General features: G+C 43.3%; 1 protein-coding gene across 1 annotated transcript in view; it reads right to left on the reverse strand.

Moving 5' to 3' along the window:
* Window positions 1–20830, reverse strand: part of TJP2 (tight junction protein 2) — a 118267-nt gene extending 97437 nt beyond the window's left edge. Inside the window, exon 1 of the mRNA XM_057720969.1 lies at window positions 20644–20830. The gene's annotated coding sequence lies outside the window, so the exon portion shown is untranslated. The remainder of the gene's footprint in view (window positions 1–20643) is intronic.
* Window positions 20831–21119: the final 289 nt, after the last annotated feature.

Consider the following 21119-nt stretch of genomic DNA (forward strand, 5'->3'; position numbering starts at 1 on the left):
ACGGGTGAGCTCTGCTAGCATGGAAATACTACTACTTGGAATATTCAGAATGGAACCCCTCTCCCTTTTTTTATGAATGTCTCCTCCCAGCTTTAAGGACTTTTCTTACCCTCTTTCCATGGGGTAGAGGTGGATGGTCCATCCTAGTGGCCCACTTATGGTACACATGACCCAGCCTGGGTAGACCAGTCTTCCCTGGGATGAAAATAGGACATTCAAAGAGAAATGCTCTCTCTCCACTGGAGTTGGTAACAGGGGCTGATAGGAAATTAGGGCTGTTAGCAATCATGTTCCCTACCAGATGGAGATGGCTCACCACTAGCTGCTGAGAAAAATGGTACCAGGGGAAATGTGATGACATCATTCGAGTTTCTGGATCCACCAGCTATGGCTAAGATAACTGTCATCCTAGGACAGCCTAGGTACACTTTTATTAAGATAATAAGTTGATTTTTGTGAAATTCAAGTTGAGTTTTGTCACTCTGAAAGAGTTCTGATTTATATGCCTCCCTGACCACTTATTCAAGGTATTTTCTTCTTTTCTATTTAATGCAATATGAGTTGTACTGCTCCTTGTCTAAACAAACTCATATACAGAAGGGAAGTAAAATCGAAGAGTCGTCCTATAATACTTCTGACTAACCTTGATATTCACAGTGAATAAGTATCCCAAACCCTTCCATACGCCCCCAAATCTTGAACTCTTCTTCCACAGTCTCTTTCCTTAACAGCAACTTTCTTTTTTTTTTTAACCTAAGGGACTTAAATCAGTGGTCTCCAAAGCGGGGTGCATATACCAACAATCTTTGGGGTATGGAAAGAAAATATTAAACCATCTATTTCCTTTTTGTCTCTCGTCCATTAAAATTTTAGTTTGAGCATTTATGTTATTAAATATTTGTAATGTTTACCTTAGGAACTAATACAGTAAGTCCCCGACATACGAACGAGTTCTGTTCCAAGAGTGCATTCATAAGTCCAATTTGTTCAAAAGTCCAACAAAGTTAGCCTAGGTACCCAACTAACACAATCAGCTATATTGTACTGTACTGTAATAGGTTTATAACACTTTCCACACAGGATCTTAGTCCCTGACCAGGGATCGAGCCCACGTACCCCACAGTCCTGCGGTGGAAGCGTGGAGTCTTAACCACTGAACAACCAGGGAAGTCCCAAAAGTATATCACTTATAAAGTAATACACTCATATATATTACAGAGTATGCTTAAAAATCTGATGGCAAAAATGTTTCAAGGTCAGTAACTTAACACTTCAACTGCTCTCTAAGCCTCAAATTCCTTCTTCATTAGATGAGAGGCCTGAACAGATGAATGCTAAGTTATCGTCCAACAACAGCAACAGACTAAGAGCCCCTACTTCGCTTGGCCCAATTATATAATTACAATCGGCCCTCCATATCCAAGGATTACTATCCACAGATAAAATCAAGCTTTGATCAAAAATATTGAAGGAGTGGGATTCCAGAAAGTCCCAAAAAGCAAAACTTAAGTTTGCCGAGCTCTGGCAACTATTTATACATTTACATTGTACGTACAACTATTTACGTAACATCTACATTGTATTTACAATTATTTAAGTAGCATTTACACTATATTACATATTATAAGTAATTTAGAGATGATTTAAAGTATACAGGAGAATGTGTGCAGGTTGTAGCAAATATTATGCCATTTTATATAAGGGACTTGAGCATCTGTGGATTTTGGTACTCTTGGGGGTCCTGGAACCAGTCTCCCATGGATACTGTAATATAATCTGAACACAAGTAAGTGGTGAAAACAAGGGACAAACCATTTGGTCTCGGAATATTTCATTTCCATAGTATTCATGATATTACTCCCACTGGTTGTTCTACAAACAATAAGTACCAGTTAGTCACAGGAATTCTTGTATAGGCTGAACTTGAACTTGGTTGGCTACAGCTGCCACTGTCAAAGAAAGCTTCAATACAGCTCTCATTTTATCATACAGGACGATGTAATTATACTTATACAACAGTCTTTGTTCTAACAAATTGTATTTCTAATGATGCACGATAACAATTACTACACAAACCTCTCAAACAAGAAATGAAGTCTGACTTACCAACAACAAAAAATCAAGCTGAACTTGTTATCCACTGGAAGCTGTTTTACTATAATGAAAGTGACACAATACTTTATAAATGGCATGTTTTAAAGTTTCATTTTCTGTAGGAATTTCTGATGCATTTAACATAACTCTTACAAAGTGATTCTTACCTATGATGATCTTATACAAAATTAAAATTGGGTCTTTTATTAGGAAAAGAATTCTGCTTTAGCAAGTAATTAGAAAGAATTTGCTTTCTTTCCACAAATGAGTTGTTCAGTTTTCTAATTTATTTTTTCATTTTTAAAAATTGCCATCTTTGTACAAACTCCCTCATAATAGTACATGATGACAATCACACAGAAAAAAATAAATCTAGCCAAAACACCCCATCCAGATATGTAATTTTATGGCTATTTTCTTTGTAATTCTAGAAAGTCTTTGGATATATTCAATTACTTGGTTAATTCCAATTTCCAGGATTCTAGAAAATTTTTATAACTATAACTATCTGATTAAAAATCACTTATTTTTTAAAAAATGTTAATTATACATTATTCAAAAAACTTTTAAGTCAGGATGCTCAAGTTCTCTTTCTGAATGATTAAAAGTGAATATAAAAATTTACAGCTAAGACTGACTTTCCCTTTGAACTGATTATATCTACTTATTTCTGCTGGAGGAAAAAAAACAGTGGACATCCTTCTTCACAGGGTATTCTGGCTGTTCCTGTGCTTTAGAAGTATAAAAATGGAAATGAACTAATGCTCCAAACAGGCTGTTATATAGGGTGTGGTCTGCTTTTCAGGGAGCTGAAAAAAGCCTTAACTAAAAGTAGAAGAGTCAGGGAAACAGTCCTTTTTTTTTTTTTTAAACTCCACTACAAATAAAATACACTATGACTTTAGGCATCATTTCATCCCCCCTCGCCCCCAACAGCTTCATATAGAATACATCTTTATATATTCGCTACTCAGATGAGCCACTAGAACACTGTAAGAAAAACAGACTACATGGTGTAAAAAGAATTACAAAGAGGTCAAGATTAGTCACGGCTCTTCTAGATGTAACACTTCCTCCTCCCCACCCCCCCCCCACCCCTGTCACCTCAAACTGATCTCTCGTCATAGCCAGGCTCAGAATGCACTCACCGCTGGGGTTATACGATTACCTTCAACTAGAGGTCACCAAATCTGTCCTTTCAACCCCGTCCTCCTACTCAACCAGATACCTGCCTGAAGGAACCCACTGCCCAGCCACCAGCAGCAGCTGCTTCTTGCCTTTCGCTGTTGCTTGCACCCTCCTCCTGGCTCTCCAGGCATGAGGCCTTGAAGCCAGCCTCACCCGTTCCTGGGGTGCCTAGTCACACCAGCCCCGTGACACAGGGAAAGAGAGCTGAGTTTAAATGAGAGGACTTGATCTGAATCCCACCTCTGCTGTTTAACACCACGTAACTCTGAACAAGTTACTTGACCCTTCTGAACCTATCTCATTATCTGTAAAACTGGAAGAAGACCAGGACGCAGGGGTAGCTTTAAAGAATAAATGAGATGATGTATATGCATTCAGTGGATATCATCTCCCTCCCTTCCTTCCATCTCTCTCAATCCGTCCTTCTTTTTCTATTCCTAGTACCTCTTCAAGAAACCTTCCTCAATCCTCATTTCTTTGCAGCCAAGCGCAAGGAGTACTTACAAACTTCTGACCCTCCCCTGCAGCTACGGAGAAGCCCAAGGCTGAATGGTTTTGTTGGGAAAATAGGGAGATTGGCTGAAGGGTACAGGAACCCAGGAGCTGGCGTGAATGATGGAAACCATCAAGAAAAGGAGAAAGCAGGGTCTCTGCGCCTGCTGTAGGGAGCAGAGGAAAAGGGCCCAGCTCAGGTGGTACTCACCAACTGGGGAGGTTCTTCCTTACCATATTTCAAAGATTTTTAATCTCTGCTACTGAATGATTAAAAACCAAAATGAAAATCATGTGACTGTCCCTCCCATTTAACTTGAATACATAGTAATTCTACAAGTACCCTCATTCCTAAGAAATAAACAACTTTCAACTCCTTATGTAAGGAAAATTCACTCCTTATTACTGTTGGTAAAAATTGTACAAAAAAAAAAAAGAAAGAAAGAAAAATAAAGAAAAAAAAGGGAGTTCCCTGGTTGTCCAGTGGTTAGGATTCGGCCCTTTCACTGCCATCGCCTGGGTTCAATCCCTGGTCGGGGAACTGAGATCCTGCAAGCCAAGCAGCGTGGCTAAAGAAAAAAAGAGAGAGAGAGAGAAACTGTGTTCATGTTACACTTCCATTCTGAACCTAGAGTTGTAGGATTCTGACAGGTCTCTTGCCTGTGAGCAGATGAGCAGTGGCACTGCACAGACTTTAGAACACTGACAGGAGCTGGTTTAAATCAAGAAGGGTTTGGCTATTCATTGGGTTAGGGGGATATTAGTCACCTTTGCTCTGCAATTTTCGGAAAGGGCCAGAGTCTCTGGAACTTGGTAGTAACTACACAAGGTGTGAAGTGTTGAGATCCAGCAATCTGTGGCCAGTGGCTGGAGACAGTAGTTCCCATAATCCCACATCCCACCTGCCGACACCTGCCCCCAACCTCCTTAGCATGAACTGGGGCCACACCACTCAGGACTGAAGTCTAGCTCCACCACTAACTAGCTGTGTGACCTTGGACAAGTCACTTAATGTCTCTTTGCCTCAATTTCACCATCTGTAAAGTGGGACTAACAATAGCACTGACCTCATAGACCTGTTTTGAAAGCTAAATCAGAGGCACAAACTTTCAGTTGCAAAATAAATGTTATGGATATGAAATGTACAGTATGAGGAAAAATATAGTTAATAACTGTGTAATACCTTTGTATGGTGACATATCATAACTAGACATATCGTGGTGATCATTTTGAAATGTATAGAAATACCAAATCACTATGTTATGTACCAGGAACTAGCATAGCATTGCAGGTCATTTATACTTTAAAAACAAACAAACAGGACTTCCCTGATGGCGCAGTGGTTAAGAATCCGCCTGCCAATGCAGGGGACATGGGTTCGATCCCTGGTCCAGGAAGATCCCACATGCCGCAGAGCAATTAAGCCCGTGAGCCACAACTACTGAGCCTGTACTCTAGACCCTGTGACCCACAATTACTGAAGCCCTCATGCCTAGAGCCAGTGCTCTGCAACAAGAGAAGCCTCTGCAATGAGAAGCCAGCACACCAAAACGAAGAGTAGCCCCCTACTCGCCACAACTAGAAAAAGCCTGCACACAGCAGACCCAATGTAGCCAATAAATAAATAACTTTATTTAAAAAAGAAAAGAAACAAACTCATAGAAAAAGCAATCAGATATGTGATTACCAGAGGCAGGGATGGGAGGAGGGGGTATATGGATGAAGGTGTAGTCAAAAGATCAAACTTCCAGTTATAAGATAAATAAGTGCGAAGGAGGTAAAGTACAGCATGATAAATAAATTGACACTGCTGTATATTATATATGAAAGTTAAGAGAGTATATTCTAAAAGTTCTCATCACACAAAAAATTTTCTATATCTTTAATTTTGTAATATCTCTATGAGATAATGGATGTTTACGAAACTTACTGTGATAATAATTTCATGATGTATGTAAGTCAGATCTTTACGCTGTACACATTAAATGACACAGTGCTGTATGTCAATTATATCTCAATAAAACTGGAGGGAAAAAAAAGAAATAACAAAAAGAAAATTAAAAAAAAACCACCTAAATCAGTTTTTACGTGTAAAGCACTTAGCATATGTAACGTCCAGCATATAATATATGTCATGTAAGTATGTTATTTTCTTTTCCTTGCTAATTAGTTACATCTTCATTTTTTCAGAAAGCTCTCTTTGGTTACATTACCCAGGCTGGGCTAGGTAACTCCCTCTTCTGCCCTCTCAAATACTTTGTTTCATCTATCAAAAATGGAACCATGATGAATTTAAATTATGTGTGAAGATAGGGTCGGTCCTCTGGGCCATGGAAAGAGAAGATTAACTAAAGGTTAAGAAGGAGTCCGAGGCAGCGTTGGCGGGTTTGGGTTCTACATTGATCCAGGTCTGCCCCCAACCCGCCCCAGCGGTGGTCTGCTGGCTGTCAGACATAGGTATGATTCCGGGCAGAGCCTGTTAGTGATCACAGTGTTGTGGCCAAGGTGGCCACAGAGCCTCAGTGTGGGGCCCCTTGGAGGAGCCTTATCCTGCCCCAAAGCTGTACTTTTGGCAAACCCAGGAGACACTTCAGAGCTCAAGGCAGAAGAACCCGATAATAGGAGCCCCCGTCTCGCTCTCCTGGGGCATCAGTGGGAGATGGTGGAGTGTATGTGACAGCTGCTGTGTTAACATCTCTCTTGGTTCCAGGCAGAATTTCTTATTCTGACTGTATTAGTTTTCCAGGGCTGCCGTAACAAAGTATCACAGACTGGCACCATAAATAACAGAAATCTATTATCTCAGGTTCTGGAGGCTGGAAGTCCAAGATCAAAGTGTTGACAGGATTGGTTCCTTCTGAGGGCCATGAAGCAGGGCTGTCTACTTGGCTTACAGATGGCCATCTTCTCCCTGTATCTTTACACCATCTTCATTCTGTAGGTGTCTGTGTCCAAATTTCCTCTTCTTATAAGGACATAAGTGATACTAGATTAGAGGCCACCCTAATGATCTCAGTTTTACTTGATTACTTCTATTAAGAACTTATCTCCAAATAAGGTCACATTCTGAGGGACTGGAGGTTAGAACTTCAACGTGTGAATGGTGGGGGTGGGGGAGGCGGATACAGTTCATAATGCTGCCTAAAACTGGGAAAAAGAGGGGACAAAAGGAAAGCTCTCATCAAGTGAGAAAAAAAAGATAAAAGCCCAGAAGAAAAGCTAGGTGGCCTGGACATGACCAGCCTGTGGTTTGATCCAGCACATATGCTTTAGAGCAAATCAGCTGGGAAAAGCAAATGCTCCATGTTCGAGATGAGCCACCGTCTGATACTGTGAGAAGCTGAATCCAATAAAATACAAGAGGAAGAAGTTAAATCCCATATAAAACTATTACAAGCAACTGAAAAAGACTTGGGATCTCCAGACGGCACTCTAGGGCTTGTGTGGGGAGTTGGATCAAGTGTCTGATGGGACTGGTTGAACACAAGGTAAGTTTACCCTCACAGACATAGAAAACAAACTTATGGTTACCAAAGGCGAAGGTGGGGCGGGAGGAGCGGGATAAATTAGGAGTTTAGGATTAACATATATACGATTATACATAAAACAGATAAACAACAAGGACCTACTATATAGCTTATAGTGGAAAAGAATCTTAAAAAGTATATATATACACACACAACACAACATTGTAAATCAATTATATTTCGAAAAAAATGTTTAAAAAGCGATCATCTTCTCTTGGAGAAGAGAACAGGGTAATAAATTGGAATCAGGGGAGGGCAACCATGTTGATGACCAGGCGTGAAGATCCAGGAGGAAACTGACTAACGTTGCAAAACCAAGCACGCATCTCACCTGACCCAAGACAGAGAGAAAAATCAATTCACACCAGCGCTGCAAAAGAAGAGAACAGAAAAGCAGATGCAACGAGTCACCTTAATGATGTCAGACTGAGCAAGCCTTGGGTGAAAGTGCAGTCCCAAACCTTCAGGAGAGAGGAAATGAGATGATGCAACTCCATCAAGAGAAGGAAATGCAGCTTGTTGGGATATTACCCGCTGAGGCAGAGCAAGAGGAGGAAAGGTCTAAAGCAAATGACAAGCTGAGCTGTGGCTGTGAGGAGCTGGAGACCTTGAAGGAAAGCTGCAATGACTCCGTCTTCTTCTCAAAGCCAAATTCTGTTCCTTCAAAAGGAGCTTATGATCATTGATTGAGAGTATGGGTGGCTGGACAAAACTTCCTCCTCTCAAGACAGAAGGGTGCAGACTTGAGAAAGAAAATAACCATAAGAGCAATGAAACTCGAACCACAGCAATTCAGGGAGAAGTCAATATTACTGACCCCTTTTACAAAGAGAAAACTAAGGCTTAGAGTTGAGAAACCTGCCCTGGATCACATGGCTCCTAAGTGACACAGCCAATATTCAAGCCCAGGTCTTACTCTTTCCTATTCTGTTCTAGAGCCTTCTTGAGTGGGCCTTAGTGCATCTGAGGATCTGGACAGCACATCTGCTTCCTGATCCCTGGCAGAGGTGCTGCTTCCTCTGAGACAGGAGGATATCTAATGCCGAACCTCTAACCCCCTCTTAGCTGCAGGCTTTTCCCTTCCCTCACCTCCTCTTTCCCAAATCTGCTATTTCCAGTGGATCCAAATATGGAGTTTGTGGCAAGAAAACATCCTCTTCTTTCTCCTTCTCCAGGAAGCCGCCCTCCCCCAACCATCACCAAGCTGGCTTCCCACCTAGGGGTCACTGTCCTCCTTAGCCTCCTCCTCATGGGCTGGGTTTTTCCGTGGACACCCCCATCCAGACAATAGAAGTGAGTTACCTCCTGGGTTTACTGAGCTTCCATATGACCTTAATAGTCAAGATCCTGAAACACTACAAGGTTTTTTAAGTCATTTTGTTTAACATTTTCCTGTAAACTATTTCTAAATTATCTATATTTTTAGCTTAAAAAACTTTTTTATAAAGTTGTATCTTGACAGTACACTTTTCTCAAATTATATCTTGAAAGTATTATAAATTTTAGGATATGTGCTACCATCATTGATTATCATTACATCAGAAATTCTAGTAAAAATAGACAATTTTAATTTGATGAGTCAGCTCACTATTCCCTAAACAATATATGTAACTTTGTGAGCACTTCAGCAACCACATGCATCTGAAATAGCAAAACACTTGCCTCTGCCAATGGTTCTATGTACTACAGTTACAAAAGAAAGGTGAAACGAAGGTCCTTGTTGGCCTCAATACCTTTCAATTGACTGCAAAAATCATAGCTCTGTCTCTCTCAGCATTCTATGATGGCCTAGAAGATAGATACGATGTCGTACTCATCCTTGTATCTCTAGCATCTCTCCTCTCTCAGGAATCAGTGTATGATAGATACCCAATGATAGTAGGGTTTACTTCCTAACTAAGAGGCAGCAGGGTATAATGGTTAAAACCCTGCTCACTAGAATCAGACTGCCTGGGTCTGAATTCCAGTTTCACATTTAATTAGCTGCGTGGCCTGGGCAAGCCTCTGTTATCTCTCCAGGGCCTCAGTTTCCTCATCTGTAAATAGCGGATACTAATGGCATCTACCTATTAAAGTTGTATGCAAATTTAATTTAATAAATATATGCAAAGCACTTAGAGCCGGAACCATCTGAGGCGTGAAGTGCCAGCTATGATTATTATTTACTGAGCAAATATTTATTGGCCCAGGTTATTATGGGATAAATGTTTGTGTCCTTCCAACGTGCATCAGTCAAAGCCCTGATCCCTAGCATGACAGTAACTGGAGGTGGGGCGTTGGGAGGTAAATTAGGTTTAGGTTAGGTCACAAAGCTGGGATCCTCATGGTGGGATAGGCGCCCCCATAAGAAGAGGAAGAGAGAGAGATGGCTCTCTCTCCACGCACATGCACCTAAGAGAAGGCACGTGAGCACACAGTGAGAAGGTCGCCTTCTGCAAGCCAGGAAGATGGCCCTCACCCAGAACCGGACCACGCCAGCACCCAGCTCTCAGACTTCCAGCCTCCAGAAACGTGAGAAATAAAGGTCTGTTGTTTCAGCTTCCTAGGCTGTGGCATCTTGTTATGGAAGCCTGAACAGACTAAGGTCAGAAATCCAGCCCAGACAGGTTTTTCAGCTCACTGGTTGTCACTTCCTCTATCAACCCTGTGTTCTTCAACCCCAGTTTTCCATCCTCCCAAGTGGACCATTTCAAACTTCCAAGTGTCCACTTAAATCCCCTTACAGTCCTGTCCTTTGGCAGCTGAGGTGCTGGTATCCTTTGATCCACCCCTCCATCCCCATCTGGAGGACTCCTGGCTCTTTTGGGGTGGCTCCCTGCCTGACCAGTCCTTCCAGCCTCCAGCACCACCCACGCTCCAGAAGATAACTGCACATTGCCCAGGGCATCGACATTTGAACCGCCCCTTTCTCCCTACCTGCTCCTCTTGCACCTGCTGCTGAGCCAGACTCTGTTTTCCTCCTGTCACTTCTCTAATTATATGTTTACCTGTTTACTCTCTCTCTCTCTCTCCCTCTAGACTGTAAGCTCTGCTCTGAAGGCAGATACCTATTTTGCTGACACTGTGTCCATTTCCTGTTTTCTAAATCCAAACCCACACTCCATTCACTCACTCACTCCCAGGATGACCACTGAGCTGCTCCCTACCCAACACTCTAATTGACGCTGTACATACAAATAATATGAAACCATCCCTGCCCTCCAGAACCACCCAGTCGACCGAGCAATAAGTAACTGCAACCCAGCTGTACTAGGGATGCGAGTGACCATGGAACAGGGATGGAACAAAGGAGAGAGTGAGTGATCTGTCCAAGAGGACTGGCTTGGGAAAGTCTTCACAGAGAAGGTACTTGGGTTAGGTATTAATAATATAAGCACACATTCCTGAAGCTGACAAAAGGATCTGAGGCATTCCAGGCAGAGGGGAAAAATATCCCCAAGAACCAGAAAAGCAAAACAGCAAAGAATGTTCTCAGATCAGTAAGTAGGGTGAGCTGGCAGGAAGGCAGCCTGTGATGCACCTACGAGCTCAGGGCTAGAGATGCCTTCTGACCTTAGGCTCTGCACAGAGCAGGTGTGGCAGATGCCACCCCCTGCTGCTAACACACCCTTCCCCTTGCCTAGATGTGGCTAAATGAACATGTCCACTGTGTCAGCCACTGAGATAAGTGCTCCCCTTAAAATGTGTTACCTTATGTAATTCTCACAATGACCTTCAGAGGTGGATGTAAATTATCCCTGTTTTCAGATGAAGAAAGGCACCAAATGACTAGGTAACTTTCCCAGGGTCACACCGATAGTAAGTAGTGAAGGTGCGATTCCAACCCAGGTTGGTCTGATCACAAAATTCATACCTTCTGACACCCACTAAGCCTGGGTAGTTGCACTGGGGCCCTAGGTATGTCCCCATCATAATGAAATGGAATTTCCTCTTTACTGATTTGTCTCCCTCTAGGATCTCATGAGGGCAGAGACTCTGCTCTGCTCCCACTGTATCCCTAGCAACTGCCACAGGGCCTGGCAGAGTATGGTCATCAAGAGTGCATGCCAAGGGAATTCCCTGGCGGTCCAGTGGTTAGGACTCCCCACTTCCACTGCCAGAGGCCCAGGTTTGATCCCTGGTCAGGGAGCTAAGATCCCAGGAGCCTCTCAGGGTGGCAAAGAAAAAACACAACAACAACAACAACAAAAGTGTACCAAATCTTACTTTCCTTTCTCTCCCTTCCCTGCATTAACCTTCTCCCAGTTCTGGGAAGTGTCTAGAAAAAAAAGTATGAGGATATATCAAAACAGAAAATAAAACTTAAAAAAAAAAAAGTGCCTGCTGAGAATGAATGAGCACATGAACAACCAGGACTTTGAACTCTTTGCCATGTGCACTCTCGCCCTTCTCCATCCTTGAAGTGAAAGAATCCCTATTATCATCCTGAAGCCAAGATTCAAGTGCAAAACCCAAGTTCACTTCCACCCAGTCCCGCTTTGGTCAGAGGGAGAATAACTCCTACAGCACCGGCCTCTGAAGCCGCGTGGACAGACCCTTTCCCCAAATGCAGGGGCTCCTGTCACCATCCTCGCTTTCCATCCTCATCCCCACCTGTGCACAAAAGCATTAACATCCTTTGAGAGGCCTCCTTACAAGGTTGGCCCTTGAATGAAGTCTGGATTTGAGGAAGGGTCCACTAGTCCCAGGACTGACAGGAGTTGCTCACTGTCCCTAAACTGTTTACACAAATAATGTGGTTTAGGCTAAATACCTGCTTTCCTTCTGGGAGTCTGAACTTTTGGTACATGCTCTGCAGAGGATGCCAGCATAATAATAAGTCCCCAGAAAAAAATACCCTGGGCACTGAGTCTTTAATGAACTTCCCTGGTTGGCAACATTGCACACATGGTCTACTGGAATTAAGCATGTCCTGTGTAACTCTACCGGGAGAAGACATTTGGAAGCTTGCGCCTGGTTTCCTCAGATTTCTATCATGTACCTTTTCCATTTGCTGATTTTGCTTTGTACCCTTTCACTGTAATAATCATAGAGGTGAGTATGACTACATGTACGCTAAGCCTGTGAGTCTTCCTAGTGAATCATTGAAACTGGAGGTAACCGTAGGTATCCCGAGACAGCATCCCTCCCAGAAGCAGGGCTGAGAAATACTTCCTGTCCAGTCCTGACCATTAACCAGAGGAAGTGCACACCCTGGGGCCAAAGGGGCCAGGCAGAAATGCAAAATTGTGCAACTGGCTGAGTGGGATGGAGGACACAGAGGTGAGTCTAACGTGGGCGGCGGCTACTCAGCTCCTGACCTCAGCAGCAAGTCACAGGCAGAGCTTGGCAGAGATCACACCCACTGATACTAAACCCCCTCCCTCTGCTGACGGCAGATGCCCCCAGATAATAACACAGGACACATTGAGGCAGGCTTCGGCCTTGTTCCAAAGCCCGAGAGAAGTGCTTTATATCCTCAGATACACTGAGGATTCCTTTCAAATAAAATATGAAATACAATTAGGAGACATTTGTCTCAAGTCTGTGAAACCGCAGGGAGGGTGGGACACAGCTCAGCTTTGCAGGACCCGATAGCAGTGGGCCGCTGCCCTTCTTGGATTTCTTCTCTGTAGCAAACCTGACCTTCAGGACATGGATTCTCAGCACCCACCCTCAGAATCGGCTTATGCCAAGTGATGCTAAGGAGACTAGACACCTGGTAGCATGAATTTTTAAGCCATTAAGCTGAGCAGACAAAGGCATGAAAGGAGGAAAACTAAAACTTGATGGCCACTACTTGCACAAAGGACTCCTGCTCTGGCTTACAAACCTCCCCGGCTTCTAGGTTGACTATGATTAACAGTAATAAGCAAGAGGAAGAAGGGTCACTCATGATTCTAGGACTGTGGCCTGAAGGACTAAAGGGATCCCTTATCTTTTGCAGGCAAGTCCAACTTGGCCCTGTCCCCAAACAGCCCATCCCAATACCTTGTAACGCTGGCCTTCCTGAAAGTGGTGAGAAGGTGGGTCCTCACTCCCCAGTTTACAGGGAGTTGGGGGGCCTCACTGGCCTTTGTCTCCTCAGAACCCTGTCCCACTCCTCCCCCATCTCAGAGGCTGTTCTTCCAGCCACCCCTCCCCACTGAATCCGTGTGCCAGTTCCCAGCATCTGTCTACGCGCAGCCTGGGTTGTAGGTACTTCCTTGGCTCTACTAAGCTCCTGTACACACAGGATGTGTGAGCCCACCTCTAGCCTTGGCCCCTCCCTCACCCTCGCTCCAGTCCTACTCTTCCAATTGCCTCCAATTCACTGGTTCTCTGAGGTCCCAGACCAGCAGCACCAGCATCACCTGGGTACTTGTTAAAGATGCAGATTCCCAGGCTCCCACCCCAGACTGACACAGAAACCAAACTCAGGGGGTCAGTAATGTCTGTTTTAACAAGTTTCTAGGTGATTCAGATACAGCCCAATGTGTTAGCACCACTGAACCACACACTTCCATTTGCTTATTCCAAGGCTGTCTTCATTTTCAAATGGAATTAATTTTCTTTTTCTAAATTCAGCTGATTTCCCTCTTTCTCTTACTGCTCCCTACATGTGCTGGTAAAACAAGATCCAAACAGCACAACCCAAGTTCAATAGAGTGGACCTCGAAAATGCCAACAGGTACTTTAAATATTCATGATTGATTTGTAACTGTAGAACACGAAAGACGATTCTCCACATGGCTATAGAGAAAAAACACTGCCATACAGCCTGGGAAAGAACAAAAATGTACAAATCACGCCAAAATGTCTATCAGCCTACCCTCCTGCTGGGAGTAGAAAATAAAATCAAGAGTACCCTAATAAAAGATATAAACAATTTATTAATATGATTTGTAAAGTATATTCTTATATATTTTAATAAGTAGAATGCACATATGTTAACCAACACAATATCAAACAATATTTTAGTTCAAGTGTTTAAAATATCCACCATCGGGACTTCCCTGGTGGTCCAGTGACTAAGACTCTGCTCTCCCAGTGCAGGGTCTCCAGGCTCTAACCCTGGTTAGAGAACTGGATCCCACATGCCACAACGAAGAGTTTGCATGCTATAACTAAAAGATCCCACACGAAGCAACGAAGATCTTGCATACTGAAACTAACTCCCGGCAGAGCCAATAAATAAATAAATATTAAAATGTCCATCATCAGCACAAGTATGCTTTTTGGCGTGTTATCAACATTTGAGAGGTGCCTGATATTTAGTGGGCGTTAAATCAGCACACAGAATAGTAAGTCCCTGTCTGCTTACTCCCCTTCACCTCCAAGAATCTATGCATTAATTCTTCACTCAAGTCCTTTGGAACATCAGGTACTACATATACCAGGCCGCAAGGCAAATAAAAAGATGAGCCAAAACCAAAATAAATTTTAAAAGAGCAAAGTTTTCAATTTACATGTTCAGTATTTTTCTAAACCACTGAAACTAGGGAATCTACTCAAAGTTGATTTTCCTCTTCCTCTATCTAGTGTTCTCTTAGAAAGAGACTTAAAAAAAAAGGTCAGAAAAGGATGACTTCATAAATAAGCTCATGAAAAGATGCTTAACATCGTTAGCCATCAGAGGAGTGTGAACCAAAACTGCTTCACACCAACTAGGATGGCTAAAATAAAGAAGACTGATGAGGGCGTGCAGAAATTTAAACTCTCACACATTGCTGATGGGATTGTAAACTGGTGCAGCTACTCTGGAAAACAGTCTGGCAGCTCCTAAAAATGTTAAATATGGAGTTAGCATATGTTTTTCTCTTGTAGGTACATACCCCAAATAAATGAAAACATATGTCCACATAAAAACAGAAATGTCCACAGCAGCATTATTCATAACAGGCAAGAAGCAGAAACACCCAAATTGTCCATCAACAGATGAATGGATAAACAAAATGTGGTATACACTTACAATGGAATATTATTTGGCAATAAAAAGAAGAAAGCTCTAATACATGCTGCAATGTAGACAAACCAAAAAACATTATGCTAAATGAAAGAAGCTAGAAATATAGGATCACATATTATATAATTCCATTTATATCGAATACCCAGAATAAGCAAATCTATAGACAGAAAGTAAATTAGTGGTTGTTTAGGGTGGGGGAGGCAGGGGATTAGAAGGCACCAGCTAAGGGGCAGAAGGGGTTCGTGAAGCAGTGGTGTTTGTTTTAGGGCAACAAAAAGGTCCTGAAATTGATTCTGGTGATAGTTGCACAACTCTGTGAATATACTCAAAACCAATGAATTGTACACTTTACAGGCGAACTGTATGGCACATGAATTACATCTCAATAAAGTTGTTTTTTAAAAAATGAGCTAGAAGCGAGAAGAGAATTACAAACAAACTCAGTTAACTAAAAAGTGTTAGGTACATCAGATGTGTAGCTGCTTCTGTCTCCTTTGCATTGTAAATTTCTCCCAAATGAAGGTAAGAAATTCTTATTACCATTTTTTTACAAGCACTTTTATAAATGAGGTGCTTTTGAGTCCCTACTATAATCTTAGAGGGAGATAATTATTTACCTAATTTTTTATTTAGGGACATGATGGCTCCGAGTTTATGAGGTTTACTCCTGCTCAGTCAGCTGGTCAGGGTAAATAACAGTTCTTTTGCACCTGAATTCTGTGCCCTTTCTTCCACACTGTGTAGTGACTTGGGGTGCCTCGTAAATACCATCAGGTTGATATGCAGAGATGGCACTGCTGACCGGTCTCAATAAGGAGAATGCCCATGACTTGATTTTTCTGGGAGGTGGACTAGCTATGCTAATGCTACATTCAAGCCAAGTATAATCTAACTGATCACCCATCAGAGATCTTGTGGTACCACGGAAAGAACCCTTTGCTGTTGAGTCCTTTGCTCTTTTGGAATTTATTTCAGTTTGGGCTCATCTTTTTTTTTTTGCTTCAAAGCCTAGAGCAGGTAGTACCTGATGTTCCAAAAGAGCTGAATGAAGAATTAATGAATACATAGTTTTCTTAGAGGTGAAGGGGAGTTAGTAGGCAGGGATTTATTATTCTACACGGAAGGACTGTGGAAAGGACCACATTCTAGAGTAGGAAGGCTCACATTGGCTTCAGTTTTCTCACCTGTAATATAAAAAAAGAAACACCTTTCTCAAGGTCATTGTAAAGATTTAATGAGAATATGTATGAAAATACCCAGTTCAAAATGGACACTTAACAAAAGTTCATTGATGCTGAACCAAATAGTCTAATACCTTGATCTCTCTTAAGGAGACCAGTGGGTTCTTCTGGACATTCAGAATTCTAAACCTCAGATCTCAAGAATGAAGACCAACATCAAAAGGTGTTGATTCGATTTGCCAAACCTGAAACAATGACTACCTAATTTTAAGGAAGAATTCATTATTAATTTTATTTCATGTTTAATATAAAATTTTGTTCTCTTGTACTTTCAGATTAATTTCTCAATATCTTAGTTTGTGTGTGTGTGTGACTTCCAAACCTAATTATATATTGGAATTAGCCAAGGTGTCATTAAACCTACAGATTCCAATGTAGAGAGTCTCATTCAAAACGTTAGAGTAGGGGCTTCCCTGGTGGCACAATGGTTAAGAATCTGCCTGCCAGTGCAGGGGACACAGGTTTGATCCCTGGTCTGGGAAGATTCCACATGCCGCGGAGCAACTAAGCCCGTGCGCCACAACTACTGAGCCTGTGCTCTAGAGCCCATGAGCCACAACTGCTGAAGCCCACGCACCTAGGGCCCGTGCTCTGCAATAAGAGAAGCCACTGCAGTGAGAAGCCAGAGCACCGCAATGAAGAGTAGCCCCCTCTCACCGCAACTAAAGAAAGCCTGCGCACAGCAACAAAGACCCAACACAGCCAATAAATAAATAAATAAATAAATAAATAAATAAATAAATTTAAAAAAAAAAGGTTAGAGTAGTTGGAGAGGTTCCATTTTTACTAAACTACCCAAGTGAATCTCCAGGCATCACTGAATTACTGACAAATCCACTCACTCATTTTTCCTCCTGTGTAGACTACAAAACAGCATTTGTTCACCAAATAAAACACTGAACTATATTGCTATTTTGGAAGAGAACATAGTGAAGGAGGGGAAACATTTTCTCTTTGCCTTACTATAATTTAAAAAAAATAACATTCTGAAATTCTGTGAATGCAAGAATCTCCTGAAAAAGGAGAATTTTCTGCCAAATCTTGCCTATTTGAATTATCTTCATTCATCATTTCAAAGGGGCTTTTCAATCAAAGGAAGCTGTAAGTTCCTTCCTACAAGGTGATAGCCTCATTCTAATGAAAGTCACAATACAAGCAAAGTCAAGGGTCTTAGAGAAAAAAGAATCTGGGAAGAATTTTAAGGATCTGCCACTATTTGGCTACTTATTAAATCTTCCCAATATCTCAGTTCACTTATGTATTCTGAACCACATCCTTGACCTATAACAATGTCTTTGTTAGATCATGAATGAAACCATTTTTATTAATTTGCCAATTCACATTTCTGTTCTCACTGAAAAGCATATCCTCAAACCACAACCTGGACAATTTTAAGCAGATGCAAGCAGATGACTTTCAGTATTACAAAGTTTTTCTTTTAATGGAGACAACTTGAACCTATGAGGGCTTCCTCTTTGGAATTAACAGATACATACTACTATTTACAAAATAAACAAGGACCTACTGTATAGCACAGTGAACTATATTCAATATCTTGTAATAACCTATAATGAGAAATAATCTTAAAAAGGATATATATGTATAACTGAATCACTTTGCTGTACATCTGAAATTAATACATTGTAAATCAACTATACTTCAATTGAAACAACAACAAAGCTTCTCTAAATTACACATTTTTACAACCAGAAATAATGTCCTTGGACCATCAGACTCACTTAACATTAAAACAAAAACAAAATAATTTGGTGTCTTTTAGAAAATTATTTCAAGTCTTTCTGAAGTCTCGCTGTGACCTCCTCCTATATGTACACCAAACAACCACACTTTTTCTTAAGGTTTATTTCAACTACTTTCAAAAATAAGTTTGAATCAATATTAAAAAAAAAACCAAAAACTAAACTCGATGTAACCAGGACCCCTAAAATAAAGCTAGTTAAAAGAAGCACAGAGATAAACTTTACCAGTCATCTGCACTTAATTAGTGCAGTATGAGCCCTGGGCATTTCCATTCTTTTCTCATGAAACCAAAGAGGAAGCCCTCACAGGTTCAGGTTTTCTCCATTAAAGAAAGCACACGCACTTTAAGAATCTGGAGTTACAGTGCCAAGTTCACCAGGCCAGTGACCCAGGGATTTCCAAACGTTTATTCTTATTCTGTGAAGATGATTTTACTTTTACTTTACATTCCTATTCAACCTTTTCTGTACTCTACAGAAAATGTCATTAACAGTATCCAGAAGTCAGGGGCTGGGAAGAGCTGGCACTACTGTGTTCTTTAATGGGTACAGAGTTTCTGTTTGGGACAATGAAAAAGTTCTGGAAAAGGGCAGTGGTGATGGCTGCACACTGCGATCGTACTTAATGCCACTGAATCGTGGGGCGGGAAAAAAATATGGTTGAAATGACAAATTTATGTTGTGTGTATTTTATCACAATAACAACAATGAAAGAATAAAAGTATCTAGAAACAAAAAACACACAGGCTAGTGTGCTAACCACATGTCCAAATCTTGCTTCGGGAGCCTGCCACTCTAGGGTGGAGGGGCTGTGATCCACGAAGCTGTAGTGTGTCTGTCCTGGTCTGGCAAATGAAGGCACGAATGTAGGACTGGATGGAAATGTAGGGAAACATTGTAAATCACTTTTTTAAACTGGACAAAAAACGTCACCCCAACATAACCCTCGGCCACTGCTTCTCAAGCGATACTATGCAAAGGGTCCCCTGGGGGCATTGACTGAGCAGGTCTGGGTAGGTCTGAAACCCTGTATTGGTAACAGGCCCCCAGGTGCCGCCGCTGTTGCTGGACCGTGAACCTTTCTCAGAGCCGCAAGGCCCCACAGCGTTTGAAGTGAAGACAGTCACCCTAACACTCTAACCCTCTAAAACCACGGTCCTCTCATCGGGAAAAGCCGAGGGTTGATCATATGTTTCAAAAGAACTGGCTAAGGACTTAACTTACGTACTAACCACAGTTTGTAAAAATGCGCTGAGAAACTTGGATAGAAGCCCTGACTGAACGGAGCCTCCTAAGAGAACCCCCCTCCCCACCCCCACCACCTCCAGGACTAGCGAGCAGCCGCAGACGATGAGGATAACTGACGGAGCGGCAGTTTTGCAGAAAGCCCTCAAGCCGACTTCAAAACAGTCTTGAAAACACCCTTCTAGAGCTCGAAGAATGCCTGGAATTCAGTGGCCTTTATCCAACGTAAAGATGTCCAACTCAGTTTTGACTGAGTTCCCTATAGAAGAACCTCTCCATGTAGCCCTTTAAGTCTGACAACACCCAGCATGTTGACAAGCTCGGCCCCTCCATTACAAATGGATCAGACAGTGAAAAGAAAAACAAAGAAAAAAAAAGTTCTCCAAAACTCTGTTCAGCTGGGAGTACAGATCGCCGCTCCCGGGCTGCGCGAGCTAACCAGCATTCACGGGGCTCTCAGGTGTGCGGAGTTTTCAGCCTCCGCTGCTGAGACTCCGCCCGCAGCCCAGGCAGCCCCCACCTGCTCTCAATTAACCCGCTCCTCTCTCGGCCCGTGTAAATCCAAGGCACCAGCTCCTGCGCCCCCCACCCCCCACCCCAGATACTGCAAACGCTGACTGCGCCAACAGAAACTCAGAGGCCCTTTTAATCTGGTTAAAGAGAAGCTCAACAGAAAGTGAAACAGTTCCCATCCCTTGGGGAAGAAGGCTACAGGCCAGGTAGGAAAAAGAAGGTGGCTCCCAGGCACCTGTGGCTGCCCCAGTTGCGCGCCCGAACCCACTTCCAGACGATTCAAGAGAAACCCCTGTGACTGTCATCCGGGGGGGTGGGGGGGGGTGGAGGGGGGAGGCAACAGTTAAGCATCCCCAAAAAGGAAAAATAATGCCCAATAAAGTACACCCCGAATCCAGAGGGGCATGGGGTGACATCAACTCGCATTTACTCACGCCTCCCCCCCACCGTCCCCACGAAAGATCCAGGGCGCAAACGCCCGGCCGCAGCCCGCAAAGCCCTCCCCCGCCAAAGTCGGGACCGCGGGGAGATATCCCGGCGCTGCCAGAGCACGGCTGCTGCGCCTGGGACGGCTCTTCTCCGGCCTCGCCGAGGGCAGCGCCGGGACGCCCGTGGGCATTCGGTGGCCCGGGAGGGAGAGGGAGGAGGGTACTCGCCTGGAGGCGGGTGGCGGCCGCAGTCGGCGGAGTCCGGCACAAGGCGAAGGCGGCTCTGCCTGGCGCCTGGGCGCCTCGGACGCGGCGCCGGCTGCTGGGCCGGTGTCCCTTGCGCTCCCCGCGCGCGTCGCCGGCGGCGCCTCGCCGAGCCGGAGTGCTGGAGGCGGCCCCGGGAATGGGCGGGCGCGAGTAGCCTCGGCCGCTGCTCCTGTGTATTATTGTGACTCAAGCTATTTCCTGTTTGGAGGTTTGGGAGAAAGAAAAAAATATATGTCCAGGGTGGGGACAGGGGGATTGGGGCGGCGGTGAGCCAGAGAGCGGCGGCCTGGAGGGGACGAGGGTGGGCTGCGGCTGTCACCTGCTTCCTTCGAGCCCCCGAGGGTGCCAAGCTAGCGAGCCGCGGGAGAAACGCAGTTTATTGCAGCACTACTTTGGGGTATAGGGAAGGACGGAGGGGTAGCTCACGCACGCCACGC

The sequence above is a fragment of the Hippopotamus amphibius genome, chromosome 2 (assembly GCF_030028045.1).
Source record: "Hippopotamus amphibius kiboko isolate mHipAmp2 chromosome 2, mHipAmp2.hap2, whole genome shotgun sequence".
NCBI lineage: Eukaryota > Metazoa > Chordata > Mammalia > Artiodactyla > Hippopotamidae > Hippopotamus > Hippopotamus amphibius.